A 6358-nucleotide genomic window follows, 5' to 3' on the forward strand; every position below is an offset into this window, starting at 1 on the left:
CCTGTGCTGTATTCAGGATAATTTCCTCATATCTAACTTCCAATTCATTATTTTATCTTTGGCTCTATCTAATCTAGTACTTAACCTCTCCATTAAGGTTTTGATGTTCATTATATTTTTTATTTCTAAAAGTTCTCTTAAATACAGTTCCAAACTTGCTTAATACATGATATATATACTGTTTCTAACTTCTGTTACCGACACATTTCATTGATTTCTTTAAACATATTAAATGTGGGTTTTATGGTTACATAATAATCCTAATATCTGAAATCTGAGTAGAGTTCCTTTATATGTTTCTGCTCAGGATGCCTATTTCCTTATGAGTTTTTTCTTTTTTAAGTTTATTTATTTTTGAGAGAGAGAGAGAGAGAGAGAGAGAGAGAGAGAGAATGAGCAGGGAAGGAGCAGAGAGAGAGGGAGAGAGAGAATCCCAAGCAGGCTTCAGACTGTCAGCACAGAGCCCAATGCAGGGCTCGAATCCACACACCATGAGATTATGACAGCCTAAATCAAGATTCTGACGCTGAACTGACTGAGCCACCCAGGCTTGCTTCCTCATGAGTTTTGTGATAGTTTATGTTTCATTCTGTATTTAATGGAATTTTGGGTGTAGTAATTCTCTGAGACCTGGAATACATGGATTTCTCCAAAGATATTTTGCTTTTGTTTTGGCTAAGTTCTTAGAAATAATACCAAACAGGGACAATTATAAAATACATTTCAGTTGAATTTTTTTTTTTTTTTTTGAATCACGGAGATCATGAGAATTTAAACTACAAATTCATGTGAAGATGTACTTATGATTTCCGCCCCCTCAACCTTGCACCAAGTTTGGGGCAGAAATATTTCCTAATGCCCTTCTGAGGGGCACTTATTTTTTCTACTTCATTCTTTCACTGAAAATATAGTCCTTTAGATTCTGGCTTTAAATAGGTTTCTCTATAAGACTGCTACCCTGAGCAGGCTCTAAGCTTTGTCTCCCACTTTCCCATATCTTGATAACCATAAAAATGGAAAGTCAGGGTTTTAAGGACAACACTGTTTCATGGAAGTCTCTGGTGATGGTGCTTTCATACCTCTCTGGATTCATGTATTCTCCTCATGATCTTCCTATAAGGTACACCTTAATACCTTGGCAAGTTACCAATACACTTTTAAAAATGGCATGTGCATTTTACCTGGTATTTGTAGGATTGTGGTACAGAAAAAGAAATCCCCTGCACCTTGAAAACATTATGTAAAATAATTTTTATTGTCATTCATATTTTTTTAGAGCTGTGCTTTTAAATGTCTGCCCAGCATTTTGTTAGATCTTTTTGGTATGTATTTAACTAATGTGCCCCTCTTCCCTTTGTGCTGTGGAAGTGAAGGTTGTACTCAACTCTCCATTTTAAATAATGTTGCAATAAATATCACTCCCTATAGCATTTATGATTATTTCCTAGGGAGTAATTAGTGAATCATGGCACATGAACAGTTTTGATGTTTGAGACACCTATTTCCAAATTACATCCCAGAAATTACAGTACCAGTTTATACTCTGATAAGCTCATGTGAAAGTGCCCATTTCACTGCACTCTTACCAAGAAAAACTATCACTATTTTTATACCTATAAATCTGACAAGGACTTTAGCAGGCATCTTATTATTTCAATTTGTATTGATTTGATTACTAAATTACTCAGCACTTACTTTATCATCCACTTTCAAACACAACATAAAGATTTTTTCTCATTGTTTTCTATGTTAATGCAAACGCTAAATCACTACTTTCTTCGTCCAAAATTATTTCCTAAGCAAATTATACATGCCTTATACGTATGTTTTCTATTAGATTATTCTCCCTTATATTTATATCCTGTAAAATCTGTTAAAATATATATTAATTATGAATGATTGATCAGAAATAATATCTTCATTTGGGAAATTTTCTCTGTAAATCTAAGTTTCCATAAATCTTCCTTTGAACAACTCTGCAGAATTTCCTCTAGTTTTAATATTTGCAGATAAACATTTCTTCCATTTCCTATTGCTTCTGGTCTGCTGCTCTCTCCTTTTTCTTTCATAAGGCAAATAAAAATTCTAGTTTCAGATTTTGTGATATATTATTTCTTACTCACAACCTCCCACAACACTTTAAGGATTCAAATTGACCTTTTCTCCCATTCTTCTTATTTCCTGCTACCGGTATGTCAATACCTAGGAAATCTCATCAAAGATGTAACTGTCCATATCCAACTGACTCATTCCTTCTTTCAAATTGGTCTTCCTTATTCTCATTCAATTTTTTTTTCAGTAATATAACTTCTTCAAGCATTTTACCCTCTAATTCATTTCTCCAAGCAACAACTGTAGCCCTTACTTGTCCTTATTCAGCAAAAACAAACAAACAAACAAACAAACAAACAAACAAACTGCACTAACCATGGAAACAAATGATTATATCAAATCTTCTATATCATATCTTCTCCCTCCTTCATATAAGTTGTATGTGACAAAATTAGTTAATCAAGTAAAAGCACCACCTTTTTTAATGAGAAGGAGCAGATACTGGCTATTATCTCCAGTGGTGAAATGGGTTATTCAGTCCCAATTAAAAATAGAGACGACAGAGACTGAGACCAAGATTTTTAATTTAAGATGTGCCTGTGATGCAGTTACATTTGCCAAAGGAAACGGCTTCAACAGTTGGATGCAGGCTTCTTCTCTCTTCTCTCTGAAAAGAAGGGAGGAAACAATAAACTTACAGAAATAAAAAAGATGCCACCTAGCTTCTTTCACCCCACCACGTTGCTTTCTTGTAAACATTGTACAGAGCAGTTAGCATTCAAAAAGTCAAGCCTCCCAGTTCTAAAAAAAATTTAAAAGACCCATTGTGATTTTATTTCAGAAGTTTTATCAAATACTATTTACAATGCTTTTCTTTTTGCTTCATTAAAATCTGATTAACAATATCTAAAAACTTCCACTTTATTAACAATCAATAACATCTCTTTTTCTGATCAGCATTTTTTTTTCCCTATTAACTTTAGAAAATGAGAGTCTGGAAAGTATACTTAACTTTTTGATCCTGAGATTTTATATTTTCAAACTGAAGTTACTTTCCTCTTGCACTACAGAAAGTACTTAAGACAGTTTAGATAATATTTAAATGCTCTTGGATGAAATGTGCTTAGTGACCAAAGCCAATCATTATACAAACCATGTGTTTTTCCATAGCAAATTAAATGAAATGAAAGAAGATGACAGTTCTAATTAGTAATCCTGCTTCAATAGTACACAAATTAGGAGCATCCGTATTCTATTATATTTATAAATTCCAGGACTTCTCTTTAATTAGAAACAAAATAATTGATAAGTAAACAAATTGTGTGTGATAATGAAAGAATGGACAGATCTAGAAACCCAAATTGCCTGAAGAGCTAACTAAGTACTTTAAGCAAGATGCATTTTTATTTCCATAACTTTGTATTAAACTTCAGTGACAAATAAGCAGAGTACACAGAACATAATGAATACTTGATGAGTCAGGGTTATCACCACACAATAACAATATGATATATAGTTTATAGTTAAAAAGTGACTGCTCCGTGACGCCTGGGTGGCTCAGTCGGGTAAGCGTCTGACTTCGGCTCAGGTCATGATCTCACAGTTCGTGGGTTTGTGCCCCGCATCGGACTCTGTGCTGACAGCTTGGAGCCTGGAGCCTGCTTTGAATTCTGTTTCTCCCTCTCTCTGTTCCTCCCCCATTCATGCTCTGTCTGTCTCTCTCTCTCCTTCAAAAATAAATAAAAACATTGATTAAAAAAAATTAAACACGTGAACTCTAAAAAAAAAAAAAAAAGTGACTGCTCCTAAGACCTATGAGATATTCAGGGAATGTAAATAGCATATGAAGAGAACAATACACCAGTAGGATTTAGTCTGCTACCTACAGGAACAGTATCTAAATTGTAAGGATTCCCTTAGCTTTTGAACAACCTCCACTCGTGTTTGGATTCACCCCATAATCACGGTCTACCTTTCTGGTAACATTGCTGAATGAAGACCCATGCTTGGGTCTAGTTTTTACTAATTTGACCCATTTAGATTTCTTTAACTGTGAATTTTCTTTTTATGTTACGGTAAACATACATTAACTAATATGCCAACGAGTAGAGTGGAGGATGGACAAACTGCCAAAGAACCATGGTGTTTTTTTGTTCTTTTCACAAACCAGACACCATAACAGAAAACAAATGTAAGAACGTGTGTGGGTCCAGTAACCTTCCGTGCAATTACACTAATTATTTCAAAGTTCGTATGAATCAATATTTTTTGAATATTTACCAGATCTGTGATGGCTTATTTGATGTGTAACTTGATGGGACTACAGGGTGCCCAAATATTTGGTGAGACATTGCTCTGGCTGTTTCTATGAGAGTGTTTTTGGATGAGATTAGATTCAAATTGGTAGATCAAGTAAAGCAAATGGTCTTCCCAAACATGAAGCCTCATCTAATCTGTTGAAGGCCTGAATGGAACAAAAAAACAGACCCTCCTCCAAGTAAGAGAGGATCAGCTTTTCTTCTGCTTTCAACCTTGAACTGAAACATCAGCTCATTTTGGTTCTTGAGCCTGCCGACCTTCTAACGGAAACTACACCATTGAGTCTCCCAGCTTGTGGACTCATTCTGCAGATCTTGGGATTTGCCAGCCTTCATAATCATGTGAGCCATTATATGTATATCTTACATATGTCATTAGTTCTCTAGAGAACCCTGAGTAATACAAGGTCACTCACAGAATGTTAGAATTTTGACTGGGAAATAATAATGAAAATGACTTTTTTACAGTGTTCTATAATCTCCTACTATTTCTTCTTCATGTGCTGTTCTGGTTTGTGTGTGTGGTTATTGTTATAAGAGCAGAGGTGAGCAGGGGTGTTTCTCACGACCTCTTTAACTTTCTCTTGTATACTCAATTTCCTGACCAGTTCATGCTTTCCTCTTGCCCGTCTCAGTAAGATCTGGAGACAAGTAATAGATTAGCTCACAGTACCTATCTATTAAAGATGAATTTATCTTCCATCAGTCCGATTTTTTGAAAAGATACTGGTGAAAGTGTTTCATATTGTAACATCAAAATCGTTAACCAGATTCCAGAGCTAGAGGACAGGTTGGCTCCCTGCATTCTCAGATGCTTATAAGGAAAGTTGTATCCACTAAAAAACCAAAAAATACAATTGAGGCAAAATCTCTTACTGCATATCCAACAGCTATTTCTCTTTTCTCCTTCATAACGGATCCTGTTATTGTTTAGGACTTTGGTCTCAAATGATGAATCATGAAGGATTTTGAGATAATATGTAATATCATTTCTCCTTTGCATGTTATTATTTTAGAGGCAAATTTGTGATGTATTTTTGACCTCTGGGGTGTAAGAGGGAATATTTTGAGGATTCTTGGAAAGATTTTACCCTTAATTTTTAAAAAAGAGGGTGGGAGGTATCTTTTCCTCCTTTCTCTACCTTCCTATTTTGGAAACTTCAAATAAATATAGGCTATCTAGAGCTGCAGCCACTGTTTACAAATGTGAGGGGACAAGCCTGATGAAGAAATTCAATATTCTGAAGAAGTCAGTTAAAGGATGGAAAGAAACTAGTTTTTTAAGATCCCACTGGGCCACCAAACCAACCCTGGGGACCAGCTACCTTAAGAATTCCTGTTAAGTAAAAATTAAATGTTGCTCTGTTAATAAGGTTTTTTACTGGTTTCAACCAAGCACAACCTAACTGGCATGATCTAACATAATTAGTTATATATGATAATGTATGGATTTGTCTTTATTTTTCAAAAGTTCTTTCTTGTTCTTAGCTTCATGCTGAGTAGCCTATCTCTTTTGCATTATAATTGCATTCTGTTGATTTATATTATGATGTTTTTATTGACATTCCCATTGATTTAATTCCCTATGGTTGCCTTTGCTTGCATAGTATAATCTCCTAACATACTTTGTTAGAAACATAAAAAAATATTTCCTTTATGCTAATGGTCTAGAGTGCTCTATAGAAGCTCACAAAAGCTTGTAGTAAAATGCTTCTTTTTTTGGCAAAATAACATGTATGTATGTGTGTGTATATATATATATATATAATAACATGGCAAAATAACATATATATAACTATATACACAAAAAATAACAAATAACATATATATGTTATTTTTCTATTTTTTTATTTTGTAAAGAAATAACTCTTGATTTGATCCTGGGCCACTATAGAGACTGAAGTCTTATCAATGGAACAAAACATGACAACATGAACTGCTTGTCATGAAATTAGTGCTACCCAGTTAACTAGTATTAACTAGGAATA

The sequence above is a fragment of the Neofelis nebulosa genome, chromosome 1 (assembly GCF_028018385.1).
Source record: "Neofelis nebulosa isolate mNeoNeb1 chromosome 1, mNeoNeb1.pri, whole genome shotgun sequence".
Taxonomy (NCBI): Eukaryota; Metazoa; Chordata; class Mammalia; order Carnivora; family Felidae; genus Neofelis; species Neofelis nebulosa.